The 10214-nt window shown below is 44.3% G+C and overlaps 1 non-coding gene across 1 annotated transcript; it reads left to right on the forward strand.

Moving 5' to 3' along the window:
* Positions 1-7230: 7230 nt before the first annotated feature.
* On the forward strand, positions 7231-7303 carry TRNAL-CAA (transfer RNA leucine (anticodon CAA)). The gene has a single exon. It is a non-coding gene; the product is annotated as a tRNA-Leu (tRNA).
* Positions 7304-10214: the final 2911 nt, after the last annotated feature.

A 10214-nucleotide genomic window follows, 5' to 3' on the forward strand; every position in this document is an offset into this window, starting at 1 on the left:
TTTAATGTATGCAGACGGTATTGTGCTGTTAGCAGATAGCCAGGAAGATTTGCAAACACTAGTTAAGTATATGAGGAGACGAAGGGGACGCTCTACGAATGATTGGCAAACATTTAAAAGCATTAACAATAACTTAGTGAAAAGGGGGAAGAAATGCCGGGATAATGAAACATAGGTCATTGGGGGGATACAACAGGTATCAGGTGTTGAGGGGTATTTGGAAAGGAATTATGGTGCCCGGACTTACTTTCGGAAATGCGGTTTGGTGCCTAAAATCAAAGATACAGTCGACATTAGAAATAAATCAGAGTCGTCGGACGATTAGCAATGGGTGCCCACGGCAAAACCACAAATGAGGCGGTACAGGGAGATATGCATGGGCTGAGCATCTTTCGAAGTACAGGAAGCTCAGACTAAAATATTATATTAGGAACGCCTGAGGAAATTGGACAGTAACAGGTAAGCAGCTAAAGTATTCAAACACCTACGCTTAATAAGCGTTGACTCACAGTGGAGGAAAATAACTAGGAAACTAACGAGTAAGTATGCTGGTCACAAGGACGAAGAAATAAAGAGCGTTAAGCAACGGGTAACAAACACAGAAGGTAAAAATTGGATAAACTCGATGGAAAAGAAAGAGAGTGTGGAATTATACCGAAAGTGGAAAATGCAGATCAGGAAGGAAGATTTGTTTGATAACTCAAGAGGCAGTGCCCTACTTTTTGAAGCTAGATCAGGGTGCCTTAAACACGCACCTACAAAATAAATTTAACAATGAAGATGACGCATGTGCTGTATGTGGTAACTCTAGTGAAACAATTGATCATATTGTACTCGAATATAATGGTATCCATCCGGAAATCGATGCAGGCGCAGTCACTTTACCTGAAGCTCTGGGGTTTAGAGATACCAGTGTCCGGGTGAACAAACCGGCGGTAGAAGCTAGCAAAAAAAAAGATTGAAAAATTGGTGGCTTAAAAGCAGAAAAGTAACATAATGTTGGTTATGTACAAATGAAAATTCAATTAATTAAATGATGGTATAGTTAACCGATCTAAAACAATAATTAAGATATAGGGAAAAAACGAGCATGATAGCAACTGCTACCACCCCGTTTCAAAGGGGCGCTCCTATATTATATCAATTACATCCATCCGAATCTTGTTGCTGTTCTAGAGCAGACAAGCTTTTGTGACAACGAAGGAAGCAATGAGCCATATGCGTTCGCGACGCAATATGATAGCAACAAAATTAAACAAATAGAATGCTTGCCAATACTTGCATACCTTTCGATAAACGGGCCGAACTGTTTTGTTAATTATTCGCCGACACGAATTTTCTAGCACGCACGCAGCAAGTTTAAGCGCAGGGTTATTAAAAGCCGTTCGCGTAGTTGTTTCGTTTGCTTTCCGCATATTTAATTCCCTAACTAGAATACTCTTACATTATCTGGGACCCTAAAAAAAAAAAAAACTTTCTTCAACACTTGAGTTCGTTCAAAACCGCGCAATTCGATTCGGATATTCTGACCATTCATATTATATGAGCGTAACATCACTAAAAGCGAAAGCTAATCTCCCAGCTTTGAATTCCATCGTAAAAAAAAAAAAAAAAAAAAAAAAAAAAATCAGACTTTCGCTTTTTTAGAAGTTTTATGATTCCCCTTTATTGATTCCATTACCACCCCTGCTCATCGCATTTTACTTCGCACCAGTCACCCAAACGCCGTCCATACACCTCGAGCATCCACTGGAAGACACTGGAACGAGCAAGACGCTGGAACGACCTGCCAGCTGAAGCTTGCCCATCCTGACCATGAACATTTCAAGTCATTCATCACCGAACAAATTAAATGATCTGTTAGCCCACCCCTCATGTAACGCCCCTAGTGGTCCTTTGAGGTACCAAATAAGTAAACAAAAGGTGTCCGTCCATTTCAGAAATATAGGTTGAGTCGCACATGTTCCTTTTCAAATAATTCAATGTGTTGCATTGTTTGTTTTCATAATTCTCCCCTTCCTTCAGTTACGAAATAGCTCAGGTCTATATTTATCCTTCCTTTGAACGAAAACGCACCACTTTCTGACGAATTCGCAAAGTTACGTAAGATAGGCATCCATTATACGGCACACGGACACTCACCGCACAACAGTTAGGTCACAGTTCTATAGATCGACTTTATTAAACGTGTTCGAACTAGCCGCCGGTTTTTCTTCAGGATGTGCACTTATTCGCTTCTTTATCTCCTGTATGGTCACCTTGAGCGTCGCCGAAAACCGGTTCAAGAACCTTTTTACTGATAAATTTTGGTTCGACAGCTTAACTCAAGAAGAATAGGCCAAAGGCCAACGTTCTATGGAGGGGCCGGTACCCATTAGCGAGCATGACAATTCACTTGGCAAAGTAGACTGCAAGTATACATTCCGACAGAAATTAGGAAATAATGAGTACAGTTACAGTAGCTGGTGGAAAACAAACAAGGTTAGAAGTAAAAACGCATAAATGAACAGAATCTCCACAAAATGACTACTTGTGATAGAAAATTTTGAAGACTAGAGATCGCATGGGTCAAGCGATAATGATCAGTGTCATGTGGAAGGGCGCAGACAAATGTGCAGTTTTCATCCTTCCCTGGGAGAAAGACCAAGTGGAAGACCAAGCAGGCTAACTATTTAGGAGGCGTGTATATAATAATATTTCATTATTTCTCATTTCGGATCCGTTTGGCCATTTCGCACCTGTCAGTTTTGTTCGGCGATGTAGCTGCGGGTTTCAAAAGTCCGTGCAAAGCGACAGAACCTTTGGCTCAGTGGCGACAGGACCTTGCCATTTTCTGCATATCGCATTTTATGGTTAACCGGTACGTGCTGCGAGTGCGAAAACTATTGTGGGCACTCACCACGTTGCGACCCAGTGATTGGCCGTATGGTGCTTTTTTACGATATTGCCTTCACGCTGACGTTACGTATGATGAAATCGATGATGGATATTCACTTAAAATTGACCCTTATGTCTATATAATACGATGCCAGACCGTGTCTAGGGGGCTACCCTGTACCCGGGAAGAAAAAAATGATGTGAAAGCGAAACAGATCGATGGTGGAGGGGGAAATTACATCAGGTAATGACACGCACGCTGCGAAATCACAATCCATCATATGCAAACAAATGGAGCCAACAGTCACTCACACCAAGACGCGAATCGATGATATTTTCCTGTTGGTACTTGTCAAGTTTCATACAGTCATGGAAGGGGTCGATTAAATATAGAATAAACAACAACCACATGTCATTTTTCGGGAATCCGAAGCCAGGACTTAAAAATAAAAACATACTCGATGTTGCTTTCTCTTTTTAAAGTTTGCAGAACTTTAAGAACTGCAAAAGTTACTTCGTGGTGTAGTCTGTGCAGGTTCATGGCACATCAAGGCGAACATTATGTGCCCGAAAGAGTGGCGTAATAATTATGCAAAAATGTTCGATTTGACTTAATAAACGTTTTGCCCTTTCATTCCAGGGGCCAAGCTTGCTTCCCTTCGCTGCATATTTCTTAAGTAGGGACATTTACTGTGCCGTCAGCGAGATCAATTTCACTGTTTGTATATACGTCACTAAGCACACAATCAAAGCCTCTTCCTACAGCGTTAAATATGCGAGCGATGCCATTTTATAAACTGACAACGCGTGAATGTGAGCTAAACAAGATTTCAAATGCGCTCTTTTCACGTTCGATGTGTCGAACCACGTTACAAAAAAATTACAGTTACAAAAAAATATTATCATGGCCTCCGATCTCTTTTTTTATAATCTTTCAATTTAAAATCAAAAACAAAATCCTTATTATTTTAGTTTGTAGGCAAGATTGTTTAATGATTCGAAAAATAAATATTTCTCGCTGTCACGCAAACTTGCTTGCAAGCAAAGGCGTCATTGTAAGCAGATTGCGAAAAGCCGTCGCATCAATTGTCAGTATAGACCGCCGCTCTGAAGAGTTGAAGGAATGGTCTGCTACCCTGAATGTCTGTTTTCTGACGATTAAAAAATTTCGTGGCCCCGCCGTGGTGGTGCAGTGGTTAGGGCGTCTGTTTCCAAGGATGCGGGATCGAATCTGTGCCGGCCGCTTTTCGATGGAGAAGAAAACATAGGCGCCCATGGGCGCACATTAAAGAATACCACGTGCTCGCAATTTCCGGACCCCTCCACTGCGGCGCCTCTCGTAGCCTTAGTCGCTCATAAACCACCTCATATATCTCATAAAACAAACCAAAACATTCATGTTGTGAAACGTTCTGAATGTATGCGATTTAGATTTTGTCTTCTCGATAATACCTCATACAAGTGTCCCATGTGCCCCTCAAGTTCCTGAAATGCTGCTTATAGGACTCAGGATCGAGTCAGACTCTTTGCTCAAAACAGGAAACTCTGGACATTGCTGCCCCAGACGTATTTTTGGTAGCTATTCTAGGAGTTTGCCAGTCTTGGAAACAATGAGCAAAAAAAAAAAAAAATGTCAAAGCTTTAAGAAGGCTAAACTTACTATATCGTGCGAAAAGCTTAGTTTGGCGGTAGATGTAGATGACGTTGTCGTGTCTTCTCGCCCGCTATCGTTTACGCCGCTCGGTGCGGCGTATCTCAATCTTGGACAACTTTCGCGAAGGGCCATGCTCGCTATTGTTTTCGAAGCATGCTGAATTTACAGGGCTCATATCACGCGAGATTATATAGTTAAATCACATCACACATACGTCACAGCCAACACCATACTCACGTTAACGTAAACAAACATAAAGACAAAGACGTTTAAATCAGATTACGTCATAGAAACAGCCGCAAATCAGCGTCCGGTGATGTCGCCTGCCAACTATCGCCTACCAGCGGCACGTTCGTTGGTGAGACGGTGAATTATGTTGCCCTAGTTGCCAGGAGCGACACATATTTAAAGCCCCGCTTTAACCTAGCCGTTCGCCTTTATCTACGTGGCCTAGAGGCTTGTTAGACACGCAGCGTGTCAAACAAGTGATCCAAGGACCCTCGAAGGCTGGGTTCCCATCGCACCCTCCGCCTTTTTCACAAAATGTGGCGTCCTCTGGTAGTGGCTGCAAATTCGTCTGCTACTGGTTGAAAACGTCTATGGGAGACGCAGCCACCTGCGAAACAGTCATATGTGTTCTTGAAAGCTACCGCCATCTGTCGCATACGCCTGTCACGAATGTGAACTGCGCATGGCCCCCGAGATCAGCTCCCGCGGCGCAGATCACGGAAGCCAAGAACTACGCATGCGCACCTGGGCTGGTTGTTTGTTTTAAACATGGAGGAAGGAAAAAGAGGCGCACGTGTGCATAGCGGATAGCAGCCTTGGGAGAAAAAGGCGGAAATTCGGTCGTGACATGTGGCCTCGGGACGTCTCAGAAACCGGTTAGTCATTGCCCGGTCATGTCATCTGCAAACTATCCCTGTCAGAAGTATCCTCAAAGGTCGAAGATCTAGACATACCACATGGAGTTATTTCATTTATTTTTACCCCGTGAGATGAGGTCTTCATATTGACAAAAAAAAAATAGTGAAGCTATAGGCTTACCGACTTAGCGTGCGAATAGGTCAAAGCGGTTATAGTTTAGTTTATAAATATAATCCTGCGCTCTTCCGTGGAAAACGGCATCAGCTTTGTGCGTTCGTCCGACCTCATCACAACCTCCTCGTTCCACGGTAGCCAACCTCTTTTCTCTTCCCACGGCAGCCACCTCTCGGATGCGCCATTACTCTGCTCTGGCCGTAAGCTCCCAAGCCGCTAGGCCCCCCGTCGCTTTTCACCCTATCTGTATTCTCTCTTCTGGTCCCCCCCACCCCTCTCCTGAATATATAGAAAGAGAAAATGTCTATCCATTACATCGTTAAGGTGTTATGGTCAACGTTGTAGAGTTCACGGTATTAGAAAGGTTTAGAATAGGGGCCCCAAGGTTGGGGGGATCCACGAAAATACTATATACCCCTGCGCTACATACGAGTCGCGCGACGAGCTTTAAAACAGAGAAAACAGAGGCTTTCCCTGTGGAGCTGGAGCAGGCTTCCGTTCATTGATTCCGGTGCCATTAAAGGACCCGTGAAAAGCTATTTGCTAGAATTATAAAACGCGCACTACCAATAGGTGTCCCTTCAATCCCTGTCTGCAAAGCAAACATTTTCAAGATCACTTCATTACTACCGAATATAACGACGATCGAATTTGATCTTCCTCCCCCCCCCCCCCCCCCTCAGCTCAACCCACACTGGCGCGCAAGAAATAAAAGAAGAAAACAAGTCGCGACGGCGTCCACCACGCTCCGTCCCGCTCGCCTAACTTGGAAGCGTCGAGGGAGCGGGCGAGCCGAGCAGCCCCACTGAGGTCAGTGGGAAGGCTTTGCGCGCGGCGGTGCGTCGCCCAAATCGGCTGCGAGCGGTTAACAGGGGCCCTTTTAAAAAATTATTTTCAAATTATTGGCTCCACATAAAAATTTCAAATCTGGCTCGAATACTCACAAAGACCACCTCTGTAAATTGCTTGCATTAGAATTTTACACCGAGTAGCATACCAGGGGCCCTTTAAGACAAACAAAGATAATACTTTTAATACATATAAAATAAGAACAAAATTTCCTTAAGCAAAAGTATTTGTTATTGTGAAATGCTTCATACGTGCTGCTGTTTACTATGCACATAAATGGAGGGGAAATGAGGGTACTGGTTATAATACATGAAGGAAAGAAGCCAACAGTCGGCGAGGCCAAGGAAAGCACTGGGGATTGTACTTTGTCTTTTTTTTTTATTTTTACTTCGGTAATCACATAATTTAGTAATGTAATCTGTATAGGGGAAAGATAAACACAAAGTAGAAGGAAAAACAACGTGTCTAGGGGAAGATAAACACAAAATAGAAGGAAAAACAACGTGCCGATAGTAGGGACCGAACCCACGACCTCCGAATATCGCGTCCGGTGCTCTTCCAACTGAGCTACATCGGCCGCTGTCCCACCTGCTACTTTCTTGGGTACTAATGTTGTCTGTATACGAACCTTGAGAGTGTTCACCAGCGCCGCCCTCAACCATAGCGGTGGACGTGGAACGTCCTGTGTTACCGCCAGCGTCACGTAGAACGTAATCAAGAGCTAGGGCGAAAGCTGTGCTAGAACCCTCTTACACTACCTATGGCTTCAAGACTTCCAGAACCGAGACCCCCGTAGGCCACAAGTAGCGGCCGATGTAGCTCAGTTGGAAGAGCACCGGACGCAATATTCGGAGGTCGTGGGTTCGGTCCCCACCATCGGCACGTTGTTTTTCCTTCTACTTTGTGTTTATCTTTCCCCTAGACAGATTACATTACTAATTTATGTGATTACTGAAGTAAAAATAAATAAAGACATAAAGTACAATCCCCAATGCTTTCCTTGGCCTCGCCGACTGTTGGCTTCTTTCCTTCATGTATTATAACGAGTACCCTCATTTCCCCTTCATTTATCTGCTTGTAGCCTACGGGGGTCTCGGTTCTGGCTGTCTTGAAGCCATAGGTAGCGTAAGAGGGTTCTAGCACAGCTTTCGCCCTAGCTCTTGATCACGTTCTACGTGACGCTGGCGGTAGCACAGGACGTTCCACGTCCACCGCTATGGTTGAGGGCGGCGCTGGTGAACACTCTCAAGGTTCGTATACAGACAATATTAATACCCAAGAAAGTAGCAGGTGGGACAGCGGCCGATGTAGCTCATCCGAAAGAGCACCGGACGCGATATTCGGAGGTCGTGGGTTCGGTCCCCACAATCGGCACGTTGTTTTTGCTTCTACTTTGTGTTCATCTTTCCCCTAGACAGATTACATTACTTATTTGTGTGATTACCGAAGTAAAAATTAAAAAAAAAGACATAAAGTACAATCACCATGCTTTCCTTGGCCTCGCCGACTGTTGGCTTCTTTCCTTCATGTTTACTAAGCAAGCACTTAGCTGGAAACGTTCAAACCTCCCGCACTTTCTGACGTCTTCATGGAAACCAAAATGATGCGAATATGCTAAGCCTAGCAGCTCAATACATTCGGAAAGAACGGGAAAATCTCGAGCGCTTTAGCACTAACATTCTATAGTGTGGGCATATTTTGACCAGCAAAGGCTTCGTACGCCTTTCGTTTTTTTGCCGTGAATGGAAGACGCTTTTCAGCGGCAATGATGAACCGGGGCAGGCCTCCACTTAGCCGGACGCCGCCATGGTGCCGTAGCGCATGGTTCCTTGGAGTGCACGATATTTCGGAAAAGTTGGGTCCGCGCCGCTATCGTTAGCACCAGAACAAAGGCATGACTAGCGTTCTGCGCATAATTATTTTGACGTCCCAAAGCTACGCATTTCGGGGCCCGCTGTTCTAAAACTCTCCACTATTGCTAAACCAACCCTGCAAGTTTTGGTATACAAAACAAAAACTAAACTCCGCGAAAGCTGACCGTAAGTACACAGAGCTCCGAAATATAGGTGACGCAAACTACTCTCTGGCAAATGGCATAGCGCTTATTGCATTCAGGGGACAGAATGCCAGCAGGCATAGCCTTGAGTTAGGGCAGTTAGAAGAAAACGCATGGGTGAGAGAAAGACAGCAGAGTAAGGATTTGTTTTTTTATTGCTTCCACCAAAATGTCTGCTGCTTCAAGAACATACGAGGAATGCAGACTAAAGTATTGGATTTCTTGAATCATGCTCCAATTTTCTTGCTCTGACGTGGTATTTGCGAGCACTGCAGTGGGCGCAGCAGCAAAAAGTTGCGAAGAGGACTGCATGACGCACAAGCAGGGAGAATGCACGAAAACACACCAAATAAGTAGTGAAGGGAAGCCCTAGCAATATTGAACTTTGCAATCAAAGGAACTGGAATTGCCGAGCCTTGATAAAGTATTTCGTGACTAATATTTTTCACTTGCTTGCTGTGAACCTAAAGCATTAAAATGGGTATTCTTTACGCTATTCACAATCTTGATTGCATGGTAGCCTCGATAAAGAAGCGAGAAAGTATTTTCCTTATGTTTTGAATGGCTTTAGCGAAATGTTTTCTGATATCGTAATATAAGAAATTCGAGTGCATGCAAGCAGCCTGACTACCCTCAAGATTTTTTTTTCTGTTCTTCGAGAACTTCAAGGATCTTCAAGGATCTCATCTTTGCGATTTCCTGAGCGGTTTTCTTTCCGACAGGATTTGACTTCTCAGTTTCCAGATTCTGTGAAGGAGCTACCAGAACCTTTTAATAATCGAAATGCTGACGTTTACAAGAATGTACCATCCTTGTCAAAAACAAGGCCTTTATGAAAATTCGAAGCTGGGAATAAATGAGTAAAACATGTGCCTTCCTAGCTCGTCCAGAGGTTTCGCTGGCCTGTTATCCCGAATGTACCGCTGTTCATTATTCGGTAGCAAATCTAGTGGTGTGCGAGTTCATTACAGGGCGATGCGCACGGCTTTCAACTCCGGCCCTCGAAGCCCGTTGGAATAGAATATCGATCTCTAAAGAAAGCTACGTTCTCTTCTTATCCTCTGAAGTGCACGCTTATGCCAGCAAGCTGAAAAATCATTGTCTCTGAAACTTGCCACGTTCCAAGAAAAAGCCATTCGTCGAGAACAGGCAGTGTAGACAGCAGGACTAGCCATACCCTTTGATTCAACGTCGTTGCGAAGGAGTTTGCGTATGCTGTTTCCGTATTTATTAAGAGTTCACCATCCTTGCTGGCAGCAGCTGGCCAAGACTATAGCTAAATACGTCCCTTCAGTTTGGTCTGAAAGGGTCTTTCATTGGACATTTCCTGGCGGAGGGCCAAAAAGTGCCTTACGCTGGCTGTAATTCCTCTCTACGAGATGGTCTATTTTAATACGACAGCTATGTATCATAGATGCTACAATGGCTGCAAAGGGCGAGTCTGTCAAAAGCCGCCGGCTTAAGTTGAGACAGATGTGAATAGACATGAAGCGCGCGCAATCGCAGAAAAGGCACTGATATAACGATGCTGTTATAGGTCGCTTATAAATGCTGTGACCCGAAATGTTTTTCCTTCAAGGTTCCTCACGGTCGCAGGCTTTTCTGATTTCGCCCTGCAGGGTTTCTTAAGCGCGTCTCGAAGACATGAATTACACATCGACCGTCTAATATTGATTTATGTTCTAGAGTGGGGAAAGCGCAGCCCCGCCATGGCGCTGGCTGGTCTTTTGAGATCCC

Source organism: Amblyomma maculatum, chromosome 1 (genome assembly GCF_055883805.1).
Source record: "Amblyomma maculatum isolate TAMU_Amacu chromosome 1, ASM5588380v1, whole genome shotgun sequence".
Taxonomy (NCBI): domain Eukaryota; kingdom Metazoa; phylum Arthropoda; class Arachnida; order Ixodida; family Ixodidae; genus Amblyomma; species Amblyomma maculatum.